General features: G+C 37.7%; 1 pseudogene; it reads right to left on the bottom strand.

The window, feature by feature from the left end:
• The window catches only part of LOC114051305, a 28,336-nt pseudogene extending 12,633 nt beyond the window's left edge, over positions 1-15,703 (bottom strand).
• Between the last annotated feature and the right edge of the window lie 852 nt (positions 15,704-16,555).

The following is a 16,555-nucleotide window of genomic DNA, read 5'->3' on the forward strand; positions in this document are numbered from 1 at the left end:
AGGGTAGGAAATGTGAATTCATTTAATAACAGTAGAGGATAGGTGGTGCAGTGGATAGAGTGCAGGGTCTGGAGTTAGGAAGAGTCATCTTCATGAGTTCAAATCCAGCTTCAGACACTTATTAGCTGTGTGACCCTGGGCAAGTCACTTAACCCTGTTTGCCTCAGTTTCCTCATCTGTAAAATGAGCTGGAGAAGGAAATGTCAAACCATTCTAGTACCTTTTCCAAGAAAACCCCAAATGAGGCCAAGAAGAGTCAAACACGAGTGAAAAATAACCAAAAAATTAACAATAGTAACTCACATTTGAATAGTAAGCCCTTAACATTGGCAGCAGCTTGTCTAACAAAATTCTGGAAATTTTAGCCGATTTTAAACTTTGTATGATTCAACAGTGCTGCCTCCCCAAAACTGATCAATTTTGGGCTTACTTGAAATGCACTGTTTCCAGGAGCATGCAGGTAATAGTGTTGCTGTACTCTCTTCTAGCCAGACCTCATCTGGAGTATTGTGTTCAGTTCTGTGTGCTACAGTTTGGGAAGGATATAGATTAACTGGAGAATGTCTACAGGAAGGCAACTGGAATGTTGCAAGGCTTTGAGACTATGCCATCTGAGCATCAGTTGAAAGAACTAGGAACGTTTAGCCAATGAAGCCAAATCTCCTATGGACTAGAGAGCCGTCTTGAATACCTATAGGGATTTCATGAAAAAGAGGTATTAGAGTTGTCCTTTTTGGTTTCAAGAGAAAGAATCTGGAGAAAGAGGCAGTGGTTGCAGAGAGCTGAATTTGGGTTTGGTATCAGGGAAAATTTCATGACAATCTGACCCGATAAGAGAGGAATGGTCTGTGTATAGAGATAGTGAGTTCCCCCTGATTTCAGGGCTTTCAGAGGAGCCTGCCATCTGCTGGGTTTGCGGAAAGGAGAAGTATTTCGGTGGGGTGGGGGCATGACGTGGTTTAGATTAGATTAGTGCTTTTTAAACTGTAGCATCAACAACTTACACTATGGCAAAAAATTTGGCAACAGTAAAAGATTTTCAAACATACAACGACCAAAAATCAATTAAAAATCTAATGTGTAATGAATTCAAGGTGTTTCTGGCAGCGCTTGGCCATTTTGCATCATACAACTTCACTGCAGCCTTGGTTCTGAACACAAAGCATGTGCGCTTTACGCTGCACGTGCTCTCAGGCCGTGCAATGCCAACAAATGCTGCCGAAATGCAAAAAGGGGTCACACACGGAAAAAGTTTGAGAAGTCCTGGACTAGATGACCACTGAGAGCCCTTCCAACTCTAAAATTTTGTGACTTACAAATAGAAACGTCTAAGAACATGAAGGTAGTTTTACCTGTCTTTCAACAGGATTACTAGGACCATCTGTCAATAAATATATGTATTAACAAAAAGATCCTTCTCTGAAATATAATCTATAGCAGTAATATTCTTACACATGTACAGAGGGCTCAGTGAGTTCCAGAAAGCTCTATGCGAGAATTTCTAAGGTGTGTGGGTTGTTCAGGGAGAACTGGCACCTCCACTGTAAGGGCTTTCTGAGACCTTTTCAGGGTTGTTCATCCATCTTTGGTGTCCACCTGTCACCCAATTCTCACCTTTGGCTCCAAGAAGCCATCCATGTACAGTGGCCACACTCTGGTTAAACTATCTCAGCAGATGAGCTAAATGAGGATGAGGATAACTGACAGGCCTCAAACCTATTCATGAGTTAGGGGGATGTCTCCCCCAAGCATGTGAAGACTTCCCCTGGCAGAATGGGCAGATGAGAATAATTTGTTCCAACAGCCATTAAGGTGGCTAGAGTAGGTAATATGGATGCTTAGAGCTTGACATCAAAGATGGCAAGGTCATTCACTGCATCCTGGACAATCACTAGTCATCTTGATTTTCATCTTGCCGCTGGATTTCAATGACTCTGGAAGAGAGAGTAAGGTTGATGACTTTGTGCAACTCTGCCTCACTTAAATACAATTCACGCACAAGCTAAGACATTGTCCTGTGACATCATTGATCCTCTTTGCAAAGGAAGGACGAGCAATATCTAAAAGGTGTCTAATCACTAGGCAGAGTTTCTAAGAGTGGGAGATCATTGCAGCTCCTTCCTCCCTTGGAAAAAGGGGGTAGATTCAATTGAGCACCTACTAAACGCAAGGCCCTATGCAGAGCAAACTTCTTAAAACCTTCAGTGATCTGTAAGTGCACTAGTGAGGGTATTCCTTCCAGATCCATCACAAAATACATGGGTTCTGAGAGATCATATAGCAGAAAATAATCATCAACTTGTGTCCAACCTGGTCTTCCAAACTGAGTGAGACTGTTCCTCAGATGACAGATATTCCGTCTGTCACAAGGACCATATAACACTATTCTGAGGCTACAAAGATAAAAAAAAACCCACAACAACAATACTGTAACTGCCCTGAAAGAGTATATGATCTACTTGGGGGAAAATAAGACAAGTTGGGGCAGCTAGGTGGCACAGTGGATAGAGCACTGACCTTAAATCAGGATGGACCTGAGCTCAAATCCGGCCTCAGACCAAACACTTAACACTTACTAACCGTGTGACCCTGGGCAAGTCACTTAACCCCAATTGCCTAAAAAAATAAGACAAGTATAAAAATAATAATAGCTAACATTTATAAAGCACCCACTGTATGCCAGGCATGAGTCTATGTGCTTTACTATATTTATCTCATTTGATCCTCAGAACACCTTAGGAGGTATTATTATTCCCAGATGAAGAAATGAAGACAAACAAAGGCTAAGTGACTTGTCCAGTAAGTATCCGAGGCTGGATTTGAACTCAGATCTTGACTCCAGGCCCAGAGTTCTGTGCACTCTGTAGCTGTTGCATTGGTGTGATAAAAGGTAGACTGGCATAGTAGAAAGAACATAGAGTTTTGGAGTAAGAGAACCTGAATTCAAATTATGGCTTTCCTATTTATTTCCTCTGAGAATGGGTTAGAACTTGAAATAGAGTGACTTGAGCAGGGTCACACAGCTAGTAAGTGTCTGAGGCCATATTCAAACTCAGATCTTCTTAACTGCAGACCCAGCACTCTATCCACCTCACCGGTAGCTGCCTGCAGATCTGCAGACCAAGTCTTAAGCCAACCATCTGGAAAGACAAGTACCAGCCTTCTCGGATCAGTTCTTCAAACAGAGCAATGCAAAATAACTTCCCAGTTTTCCTCTTATACACAGAATAAGTTCTATTACTGATAAGCGTTGGTGAGGCTAAACTGGTTTCCTGACTTTCCAAAGGAATGCCTTTTAGAGTAAGAAGGGGTTCCCTGTTGCTTCCACCCCTACATCTATACCTCTAAATGATCTTTTATCATTATCTGAGAGGTGGAAGAAGCAGAAAAGAGAGGGGGTGGGGTGAATCTGGCTCATCCTTTGGCTGACCTTTATTCATGGAGTTGAGATGGGAGCCTTTTCTCTTGGCTGACTTGGCTGAGGACTATAAAATTTTTACGATCTGTGCAATGCCGAAGGTGAGAGTAGCTGATATCAACAAAGAAAAGAACAGAGATGCTATGAAATTTGTCCTGAATGACTTTTCACTTTTCTAAACCAATCTCCAAAATTTAAAGCTTGCTATCTATGTAGGTACAACAAACAGGTTAACAATTACCCGGGACTTTTATTCAGCATTTCATATATTAGGGTATCTTACGTCTGTGACACTTATTGACAGGCAAACATAAAGAGCTAAACAAAGCTACTAGAGCGAGGCATCCCAAATTACAGCATGAGACCAGTCATCATGTGTCATCGCATACCTATAAAATGCTCTTCCTAACCAGACATTGGGTAAAGCTTGTATAGGAGTCGTAGTATAGTGGATAGCGGTCTCGTGTTAGAGACGGGATGAACCTGGGTTCAAGTCCTACCTCATACACATACTATGTGGCCCTGGGGAAGCCGCATAATCACTCTGTGCCTCAGTTTCCTCATCTTTGAAATGAGTGGTTCAGACCGAACGTCTTCTAAAGTTCATTCTAGCTTTAAATCAATGATTCTATGACTTCTCAATTATCCCTTATGATGGACGCAAGCAGCAACACAGCTAATGCACCAAAATGGTAGATCATCCTGAAGTCACTTATATGTAGGTTTTGGATGTATTATGACCTTTCATCCCTGTATTATTTCCTAATTACATTTTCTTCAATTGATATCAATACTACTTTGTATTTCCCAAATCTGCACCAAATGGCAGAACTTTCCTGGCCAGCAGGCAGTGCAGTGGCAGACATTTGCCAGGAATAACATCCCCCTCCCATCTTCCCTTTCTCCAAGTGAATAATCACTTCACAGATCAGTAAAAGTTTACAAGGAGAGAGTTTACATATTAAATACACACAGATACCAAGTTGACGGGGCATCTGAAAATATCTGGTCCACTGCACAATTTCGCTATTGCGTCATACGGATGCAGACTATGACTACATGGAGGAAGTGACTTGCTCAATGTCACCCAGTCAATTAGTATCATAGCCAAAATTAGAACCCAAGTCCTTTGATTCCTGGTCCAAGGTTCTTTCTGCTACGTCACATTTCTGAACCTCTCAAACGTGTATGGAAGATTATGAGAAAGAGTTGAAAGTGAAGTTGAATATTCATTTATCATATATTTTAGCCATGAATAATATCTACATTTCTAAATACCTTCATTATTTTGTCTGAATTTCTAACACACAAAGGATCAAATGAAATAGCATGCATGAATCATTTAGTAAATTTAAGATAAATGCTAGCTATTATTATTCTTCAGTTTCTGAAATCAAGTCTTTTCAAAATGTGCTTGAGTTCACCATAGTATTTGATTTAATTAAACAAGCATTTATCATGTCTACTGCTAAGTACTGAGCTCTCTATGGGGTTATTGACTTCCATGCCATCTTGCAGCAAGGACAATATAAAAATGAGATAGAGGGAAAGTCTGTTTGGATGGTGTTTATTTTTAAGTGAATGTACATCCACTATGTATTAACTCATGTCTCTGAAACCACGTACAGATATATCTTAAAGAATGTTGCCTTAACTAATATTGCTTAACAATAATATTAATACGTTATGAACAGTGCTATAAATCATTTGTCCAATTGTCCATTAGAAAAATGTTTCATCGATTTTCTTTGTCCTTACATCACACTGATTTTTTGGAAAAAGACCACCCTGCTCCTCTCTCAGTTCAATCCTGACTTGTAACAAATGAAAATAGTTAATAAAAAATCCCAACTACATAGTGAAGACATCTGACAACGTATACAACAGTCTGCCCTACTAGTGGCTTACCTTTCTATTATAAGGAGAGGAAGTATGTTTCATGATCATTCTCTAGGACCTTCAAAGGTTTTCCAATTACTTAGAATTTGGCTTTCTTTTAATGATCTTTTCACTTACATTGAAGTCATTGTACATGTTGTTATTTTGGTTCTACTTATTTTACTATGCATTAATTGATATAAATCTTCCAATGTTTTTCAGAATCTTCATTTTCATGATTTCTTCCTCTGTAATAACAATCCATTATATTCATATGCCATATTTTTTTCATTTTCAGTTAGTGGATAAATACTCACTTTGTTTCCAGTTCTTTACTACTACAAGAGAGATGGCATGAATATTTTAGGCCTTTGTTTCTGTTTTTGACTACTTAGGGATATAAACCCAGCAGTAGGATCTTTGGGTTAAAAAATCTGGAAAATTTAGTCCATTTTCTTGCATAATTCCAAGGTGACATCCAGACAAGTTGGAACACTTCAAAGCACCATCAGTGCTTTATTAGTGCATATATATTTTTTCACAGCCCCTCCAATATTTTTTTCATTCTTTATCTGCCAATTATCAGGATATAAGCCAAAATCTCAGAGTTATTTTAATTTGCATTTCTCTTACTATTAGTAATTTGGATCATATTTTCAAATAGTAATTTAAAATTTGTAATTTTTCTTTCGAAAACTACTTATTCATATATAGATCACTTATGTATTGGAACATGATTCTTGGTGTTACATATTTGTGTCAATTTTCTATATATCTTGGATAGCAAATGTTCAATAGTAATATTGATCAAATATGTTTGTTCATTCTACAATTTCTATCCATATTCTATTTGCACTTTTTTGTGCAAAAGCTTTTAAATTTTATGTGATGAAATTTGTCAATTTTGTGACCTTTTTATATCTTTTTGACCATATTATAAAAGAGAACCTATACTTCTAAAGTTGTTTTTTTAACATAAATGAATGCTACTACATTTTGTCAAAGATTTTCTGCATCTATTTAAATAAGTACTTATTTGCATATATAACATATGCATTATATATACTATACACACAATATTATATATGTACTTGTGTATATATAATTATTTGATTTTGTTTTCATATGACTATTTGCAAATTATTTTTCTAATGCTTCCTTATTCTCATATTTCTGGTTTTAATCCAACTTGATCACAGTGATTTTTTTTTGCCATATTTCTATAGACTCCTTGCAAAGATTTTATTTAAGATGTATGCAACAATATTCATTCATGAAATTTATCCACAATTCTCTTTCTCTTATTTGTCTCTCTCCAATTTGAGTATCAGGATCAAATTCATGTCATAAAGGAGTATGAAAGAATATCTTCTCTGATGATAGTTATTGTAGCACAAATTTGAATTATCCTTTAAATGACGCAGTTCTCATAATTCATTTGGCAAAGAATCCTCCACTCTACCCTTTGGCATTTCACTTATGACTTATTCATTTTTTCTTCAGAAGTTGCAATGTTTAAGAGTCTTATTTCTTGATATGATAGTTTGGGAATTTCACATTTTTACAGATTCCTATTCACTTTAAGCTCAAAGTTTTGCTATTATTTGTGTGCAGTAGTTACTGATACTTTCAAATTTTTGTTTTCTTCTCTTTTTATCTTGGTCAAGTTAGCAAATGGTTTATTGAATATTTTAGATTTTTCAAAAAAAGCTTAGCTTTATCTGTTCTGTAGTCTTTGTTTTTGATTCTTTCTATTTATCTTCTAAATTTTAAAATTTCTTCTTTTGTATGTGTTTTAGGAGGGCTGGTTTGTTTTTTTCTATTCTTTCAAATTGCATGCTCTGTTTATTGATCTTTTTTCTCTTCTATTAACATAATTTTCAGGGATATAATTTTACTTTGAGGACTACTTTAGTTGCCTCATAAATTTTTGTACATTTTCTCATTATTATAATTGTCTTTAAGGTAATTATTTAGTGTTTTTATGACATGTCATTACTTAATTTCAATTAAGGTCAAGCATTTCTTACTGCTTTTTTGTATGAATTATTGTGCTATGATAATTATGTTCTGTAAAGAATATACTTACTATTTCAGACTCTTCACATTTGCTTATGACTCCTTTATTCCCTAGCATATGATCAATTTTTGCAAAGTTACATATGGCATGCTAAAAAATAATCAATTTTAATATTCCCATTTTGATGCCACCATTGATTGAACGAATCTATTTTTTCAAGTAATCTATTCCACTCTCTCTTTTTCTTATTTATGTTGGATATATTTGACTCTGATAGAGGAATATTAAAGTCTCCTATTATTTCTTTTTCAATGTATTTCTATAATTTTTGGCTGTTCTTAATAAGTTAAGTACCAATCCTCTAGCATGTATACATATTTGGAAATGTTATTTTCCATTACTTATGGTATTTAAAAAACATAATGTAGTGTTCCTATTGGTTCCTCTTGATATTTTTAGTTTTATTATTGCTTTGTTTCAGATGATGTGTGCAACTATTGTTTTCTTAGAGTGTTCCATAGTATAATAGATTTTTTCAAAAACCTTCAGTTTTGCTCAGTCTCTATTTATTTTCCATATTTCTTATTTTTAGTAAATTGTTGGATTTTGTTTTCTGATCTTTATTATTTTTCCTTTTATTGGGGAAGTCAATCCAATCACATTTGGTGTTGTAATTTTTAAAATTGTTGTTTTCTTCTATTATAGCAAATATTTCCAATACATATATTTGCATGCATAATACACATGTAATTTTATATGTTATATAAATACCATATATACATACATTTATATTTATAACTATATCCATATATAGCCAGAAATGTATTAGTAACACCTATTGAGAAGACTTTTTATTTTGTCAAGAAGTTTTGGTTCCTGATTTCCTGTTCTCTGGATTCCTGGCTCATTTAGTTTCTGATTTTACAATTATAGCCTACTCTCTAGTACCTACTGGCTTTTTGATTCCTGACTGCCAGTCTATTTTTAACTCATTGGCCACATGTAACCTAAGGCATCTATGTGTATGTAAAACTGTTCTTCTTACTTTAACTACCAGGAAATGCTAGACTCTGTATCTGGTGATAAGGGTCATGTGTGGTCAGTTTCATGATAGCCCCTATAGTTATTCACTTTACCTAATACATTTTCATGCTCTGTGATAACCAACAAGCTCAGATAACTAGCTGCTTCTCCCTTTTTATGGGTAGCAGCACTCGTCTCATTTATTTAGGGAGTTATTTGTGTGGATTTATCCAATTAAGTGTCTTTATATTATGGTTTGTAGTAAGTGCTCTGCCAGTTGGAAAACTCTGGCCTTTTTGATGCCGCATTTCAATGGAATGCAATCTCACAAGCAAGGCAGTCATTTGAATACAGCTTGAAAGTATAGAATTCTTTACTCATAATCAGGATGAAAAATTAAAACAACTGGATACATTGAAACAAACACCACACAGAGTGGACATCTGTGGTTCCTCTATGTCTCAGGTAACCTAAAACTTTTTAACCTATAAGCAAGTCCTTAAACCCAGAAGTTCGATGGATTTTGGGTACTTAGCTTCAAGTCTACTCGTTATCTTTAGGTAATGCCCAAAGAAATTATAGCAATTAAAGGAAATGTGATTTGGGGTTCCAGAATCAAACTTTCTCATCCTTCTTGACATGGGAAAGAGAAGATATCACATGAGCTCTGAATGTCTAAGCATTAGAATTCTCTGCTAGATATCATCCTGGGGAGTTGGGATGTCACCATTCTAATTCTGACAGGTATACGGGGTATGAATCATCTCTGCTCTATTTTGCAGCAATGAATACAAAAGAAAGGGATTTCCATGGGACAATATTGATCCACGTCTCTCAGACCTGTCTAGGCACTACATCCTTTTCTCCGTCCTTGCTCCTTTTCGAATTCTCATGCCATCTACACTCTAGGTCACTTCTGCACTGAAAGTGATGCCTTACCTGCTCTTTGATTCTTCCCTTATTATCTCAGTAGCTGAATCTCTGTGGGTATGTCCATTTTTAATTTTCTTTAGAGTTTGTTGAAAAGTCTGACTTGACATATGGGTCCAACTGCCTAATGGCTTGTCAACTGGTAGATATAGATGCAGTTTCTTTCCCCATCACTCTTTCTCCTCCCTACTCTAAGTAGCCACCTGCTTCGCTGCTCTAGACCAGGGTTCTTAACTTTTTTATATGGACCCCTTTGGCAGCTTAGTGAAGTCTATGGAACCTTTCTCAGAATCATTTTAAATGTATAAAATAAAATATAGGATTACAAAGGGAACCAATGATACTGAAATTCAGTAATCAAAATAATAAAAATATGAATCCCAGGTTAAAAACCCCTACATCTAGACTTTGCCTTAACTATGAACTTTCAGATACTTCCAGGGCCTAGTCTTTTCCTATAAAAGGATTTTGTCCTACACTTCCAGACTTGCCTTGCTTTTTTTCCATTCCTGGATTCTTGACTTGGTTACATCCTCTGCTTTAATCCCTCCCTTAACACTAATACCTGATCTTGTCTCTTGCCTAATTTCTTCTTCTTTGGAGTCAACATTTGTATAAAAGTTAATTTAGTTCTAGTTACTTTCCCTCTCTGGGCCAATTTCCTCATCCACAAAATAATAATAATAATAATAGCTATAATTCATATAGTCTGATTTCTGCAAAGCAATTTAATCCTTACAACAATTCTGTGGTAGAGGTACTATTATTATCCCTGTCTTATAGATGAGAAAACTGAGGCTAAGAGAGATTAAGTGACTTATTTAGAGTTAACTAACTAGTAAGTGTCTGAAACAGAATTTAATCTCAGGTCTTCCCCACTACAAACTCACATCCCTACCCACGATGCCACTGCTTTCCCTAGGAAGGGTTAGACAGATGATCACCAAGGCTCCTACCAGCTCTAAATCCTAAGATTATAAGAAATGTCAAAATAAAGATACAGTCTAGCAGTGGCTAGAGAAACACTCTTGTAAACTTTGCTATCATGCTATTTTATTGACAATTCACTGTAAATTCTGTGACTTGGAGACCCATCCTGGCAGGTAAGTTGCCAGCAGTTTTAGAACCTAGATTCATAAAGACAAACTTTTTTTAAATTTTACAACTTAGAGATCATAGAATTTAGATCTGAAAGAAATCTAAATCACTTAGAGAACTGCCCTTTCATCTCTGCTTCACCTTTATAAAGATATTCGGCATCTTTACCATGACCTCCAGTCACTCCAACCTTCCCAGTCCACCTTTCTCCCTTGACCCTATAGTTAACAAGTTCAAATACAAACTACCCTCTATCCTTGAACCCCTTGTCCCCTTCTCTATCACTTTCCTGCCCTGCCAAACCCAAAAGTGGGGTTACCCTCCCCCACCATCCGTATTTTCCACTTACAATGCAATGCTGCTAAATATAGTTAGAGGAAGTCATACAATAGTGCCGACTGTTTCCACTCCAAATATATATTATCTAATCACAACTGGGTCTTCATTGTCACTGCATGATAAACATTTGATTTTTTTCATGAATGCCCTGCCCACAGCAGCTGTTCCCAACCTTGTTTCTTCAAGCTTCGACATTCTCTCTTTCCTCACAGAGGCCCTTGCTTCCTGCTTTCCTGAGACAATAGAGACCATCTGCTGTGAAAGGCCCTCTCTTCTTCTCCCCTGTTCAATGCCTCATCACAGTCTTCATCTCCTCCCTCATTGCCTATATCCAGTCAATGGCCAAGCCTCCCAACCCATCTCATGTCCATTCTTTTCTTACACTCACACAGCAACCACCCAACTTTATATCCTCCTTGATGTAAATACATCTGGACTATTGCGACGGTTTCCTAAATATCCTCTTTGCAGAGTAGTCTCTCCCTTCTCCAATTCATCTACCCTCCATACATCTGCCAAGATAATCTTTCTTGAGCTCAGAGCACATCCATGCTCAGGAATCCTCAGTAGTTCCCCGCTGCCTCTAGAATCTTAGCTTGGCGTTTTAAGTCCTTCACAAGCCAGCTCTAATCTTCCATGTCTCTTTCCCATATACTTCTCCATAACCCTCTCTGTTCCAACCATAGAGAGAATCAACTATTCCATAGGTCTTCCTTACCTCTACCTCTTAGAATAATAAAAAAATAAAATAATAATAATGATAACAATAACTGTACTTATATAGTACTATATTCCACAAACCTTACTCACTTCTGCCTCTAATAATAATAATGGCATTTATATAGCACTTCAAGGTTTACAAAGCCCTTTACAAACATTTTCTCATTCTATCTTCACAACAACCCTAGGAGGTAGGTGCTCTTATCATCCTCCTTTTACAGATGAGACAACTGAGGCAGAGAGAAATTAAGTGACTAGCCCAGGAATACACAGCTAGTATGTGACTGAGGCCAAGCTCAGGTCTTTTTGACTCCAAGTACTGCTTTCTATCTACTGCATCACCCTAGTTCTTGTTAAGAATCCATAGCTTTTTTCAAGGCTCAGCTTAGGTGCCTCATGTGACAAGTGTTTCCAAATTACCCTATTTCTCATTGTTCTTTCCCTCCATAAATTATACCTATTGTATTTATTTAGCCATGTAAATGGTGTATCCCCCAAGAGAATGTAAGGCCCTTGGTGAATTGAACTACATTGAGATCATCTAGTCTACAGTTTCTTAACCAGAGTCCATGAACATAGAGATAGAGATAAATGTAGATGGATGGATGGATAGATGGATAGATAGATAGATAATTGAGATGTAGATGTAGCTATAGATGCAGATAAAGATGTAAACATTGATATATATTTTATATAAAATATATCTTGGTAACTATTTGAATTTAATCAGTTTCCTATATAATCATTTGTATTTTATTTTATATGTTTAAAAACATTATTCTGCAAAAGGCTGCATTGGTTTCATCAGATTGTCAAAGAGGTACATGAAATAAAAAAGGTTAAGACCCTCTGATCTAGCCCAATATGCTCTTTAGCATATGGGGAAACTGAAACCCAGACACCTACCTTAAAATTCATTTAACCATAACAAAATAGGTTTTTCCTGCCCCTTTTTATATTAGGGCTTTGCATTCTGCAAAACGGTAAACTCACTTTGGCTCCAGAACTGAGTAGTGCCTCCTAGCTCTTATCTAGTCCCATAAGAACCGGTTAGCTCCCCTCCTCAACACCTAACTGACAACTGTCTTCAGGGGGGACCATTCCCCTTGCTGAACTTCCTCATTCTGTCCTGATTATGGGAGGGAGGAGAGAGCAAGTGGATAAGTGGACCCAGGGTAGAGCTTCCAAAGGGGACAGGATGCCAAAAGTAGTGAGTGCTCGAGGTCTGCCTCAGCCCAACTGGAGAGTAACTGCCCTCAGCTGCCTTCTCAGCCTCAATACCCTGCTCTCTTCTTTACTCTCCTGAAAATCCATCCAGGGCATTCACCCTTTGAAAATCCATACAAATGCATGGAACTGTGCTTTTAAATAGCCATTAAAGCATCATCATCCCTTGTGTGTCAAAGTACAAGGCTTTGCAGACATTAAGAAGTATCTATGTATGTCAATTGTACTTATGTTGAAAATCTCTGTGCCCAAGGCTGAAACATTGAATAGGTATAAATTACCCATTTTGTTCTGGGATTCAGCAATGTCTGAAAATTTGACTCCAGAATCCCCTTTAAGAGAAAAATAAATAAATAATGGATTTAATAAGTAAAAGATTTGCTGGCTTTGCAGTTATTACATTTAACAGCCTGGCCATATTCATTTGCTGAAAAACAGGAATAAAGACTTTGAAAGAGTCTTTAACGCAATGGCAGTTTGATTTGTGACTTATCTCCGAGTACAATATCTCAGCTCCGTCTTAATTTAGTTCATTAATGTGCCAGCAAAGGGCAGTGGATGCAATTAAGCTCCACAGAAATATAAACAAACAGTGCCCTCTTCTGGACACTGCTCACATTCCGTGCATACCCAACCAGCATAAATATCGATGAGGGTCCGGGGACGCCACACACACTGGCATCCATCACAGATGGCAGCTAGATACTGTGTTTATCATTAGTAAATCACCAGGAAAGACAAGCTTTCCATAACTCATGGGAAACTTAAGGCACTGAGGTTAAAAATAGCCAGGAACGTGCACCTGCTGAATTTGTCTGAAATACTGCATTCGGATTTCCTTGTTAATGTCTCCACGGAAAGGCCACTGCGGCCATTTGTTTGCTTGTCTTTTTTGAGTAACTCAGAATATTCTTTCCAATGGAAGCTCATTTCCAAATCCAGGCAGACGTGTATCTGGCTGAGGAGTCAGGTATGCATGGCCTGCATAAAGATAGAATAATAAGAGTTGTAAGCCTCTACATTTGCATGAGGATATTCCAAAGTGCAGTAGAAAAATCTGGAGATAGAAATGTGTTCATCCCATATGAAAAGGAAGGAAAAAGCCGACCTTGCAGCCCATAGATTGATTAGATGGTCTTATAGCAAAGGGCTTGGTTCATCCAACATTCATTGAATGCCTGCTCAGTGCTAGGCACTGAGCTTCTTACTCACTGAGGCTAGAGAGATGGAACCTAGGGCTCCAGCTTGGACATTTGCATAATAATCTCCTCATGGGGAGGGGGAGAATATTTATTTCAATTCTTAATGCCAGGGAGCTGTTGAGTAATTATTCTCTCCACTAATGAGGAGAGTCTTACGCAAATAACTAGGCTCGAGCCTTGAGTTAGAAGACAACTACAAAACAACCCCTGACCTTAAGGAGCTTACATTCTACTGGGAGGGACATAGACAACATGCAAACAAGTAAATAATGCAAAATATATACAAATGCATTTCTGGTCAGGATGTTAAAGATCAGCATTAAAAACCAGAAGAACTGTGAAGGCAATGAGAAGGAAGTAATACCTGAACTATGCTTTGAAGCAAAGGACTCCAAGAGGCAGAAATGAGGAAGGAGTATGTCCCAGGCCTGGAGGACATCCTGCATGCATCTCAGAAGTATATGGGCCAGTTGCCATTCTCATGGGCATTTAAGAAACACCTGTTTGTATACATCCCATGTAGAGCAAATTAAAAAGAAGTGTTTCCTTCTTCTCTTTTCCTCCCATCTAGGATTCTTGAGAAAAGTAGAGTATTTTGATAAGCAAAGAGAGGAACTGGGATTCACTGTGTGTAAAGGTTCACTGTGTTGTGAAATATAAAACCCTGGAATAAAAGAAGGTTATGAAAAGTACATTTAGAAAGATAGTTTACCAGAATGAAGAATCAAAGACTAAAAATGAATGAGGCAGTGGGAGGTTGGGAGGGAGACATAACATGAATGACAGGACTTTGTACTGAAATGAACTCTTTCACTTCTTAGTCTGAGAAAAAGCCAGTGAAAGCCTGAGGTGGGACTTGAAGAAGGGTGTGATGGGCACCATCATTTTTCTTTGGTCACTTGAAGGACACTACTCAAGAACAATGCCATGGATTCATTATATGTTATAGACATTTTCTTTCGGAGACTTTTAACTTCCCTGGAAGGTAAGCAGCATCCACTTTCTCCCTCCTTCATACCCCTCCACCGATTTCTGTTCATATCAAATTTCAGGATGACAAGAAGCACGCACACACACACACACACACACACACACACATACAACCACACACACAACCACATACAGAAAGAAAACAGCTTGCCTTAAGGTCATTCAGGATAAATAAAACCTCAACTTCATACAGCTCCATTCTCTTCTCCTTTCTCAGAAACAAGTTCACCACAAGCTCAGAGTGGGAAAAAAAATTGCTCTTTATAAAGCTATATCTAGAAATTTTTGTGCCTGGGGAAAAGTCAGGAAAGGGATATGGTGGCAGCAGGGCAGAGGAGGAGGGTAGAAGACATAATGACTGCATATGAAATTAAGAGAAAGGTGGTCTATCTTTCAGATAAGTGTCTGGACTTATATGCCTTGTGAGTGGGGAAAGGCAAGCCTCGCAAGGTTGGTACCATAGCAATGGGCAGTCTAGGAATTCCATGAACATGAGATCATATATGTGGAGCTGGAAGGAATCTTAGAAGTAATCTAGTCCAATCTTCTCATTTTCCAGATGAGGAAACAGGTACAAGGCATGCCTTACCTAAGGTCAGAAATGCAGTAAATATCAGAGATGAGATTTGAACCTAGCCTATCTGACTCTAGGGACTATGTACCTTCCACTTATACCAACCACATCACCATGTGATCTGCCAGAGAACCGCATGGGGTGGGACAGTGGTCAGTACTGGGGGAAGCTGGCCCTCCCATGTAGGGAGTGTGTATCTCAAAGGTAAGAATGCCACACTGGTTGTCAGCATCTGGGAACAAATCTCCTTTTACCTGGTCCTTGTTTTGGCTAAGGTTCTTCATGTTCTCTCATAGAGTCTCTCCTGACATGGTTACCAATCTTGCCATTTTCCTTTATCTCATCACCGACTTATTTAGTTCTAAATTCTATCCGGAAACAATCTCATGTCTCACTAAAATTGCTTACTCTAAGGCTGAAACACCATTAATTAATAGAACAAGACCCTAGAGGGACATCTCGAGTACTCTTCCCCAATAACATTCCTTCACAGAAAACTAAAAGGATGTATCATTTCTGGAGATTGCTAAGGCACATAATATTTTTCTACACATCCAGTATTCAGTGACCTGGTCAAGATGTAATGGCAGTATGCAAATGAATGTTAATTAAGGTGGATTATGATGTGACCATATCATATCCATTTATTTCAGAGAGAAAACCCTTCTACTGGCAAGATTTAAAATTCCTAATCTTGTGAAAAATATTCACATCGAAGACAGATTGGTAAACATATTCCATCATGGGTTCAAGGCCCCTTCAGTCCTTCCTAGTGTCCCATCAGCATAGTCAAAAATATTTTATTAGGTAACTATTTTGGGAATCTATTGGTGTTTTCTATAGGATCAGTAAAGAAAGAGACCTTTCTAATTTGCTGAAGAAGGAATGAAGAATAAGGGGCAGTGATTCAGAGAATTTCACCCAAATGGTGCCATTCCAACAGGAGTCTAATTATTATCTTGGCATACATGCATATCCTGAGTGGCTTTGGCCATACCAGCTAACCCAGTTTTTAGTGGTCAGCAAGCATATTGCTGGCTTTCCTGCGGAAAGTATTCAAAATGATGGTGCCCATCACACCCTTCTTCAACCCTATTGTAGATGTTTTCAATGAAATTTTCAATGACTCAGACAGA

Source organism: Vombatus ursinus, unplaced genomic scaffold (genome assembly GCF_900497805.2).
Source record: "Vombatus ursinus unplaced genomic scaffold, bare-nosed wombat genome assembly UNPS02014802.1, whole genome shotgun sequence".
Taxonomy (NCBI): domain Eukaryota; kingdom Metazoa; phylum Chordata; class Mammalia; order Diprotodontia; family Vombatidae; genus Vombatus; species Vombatus ursinus.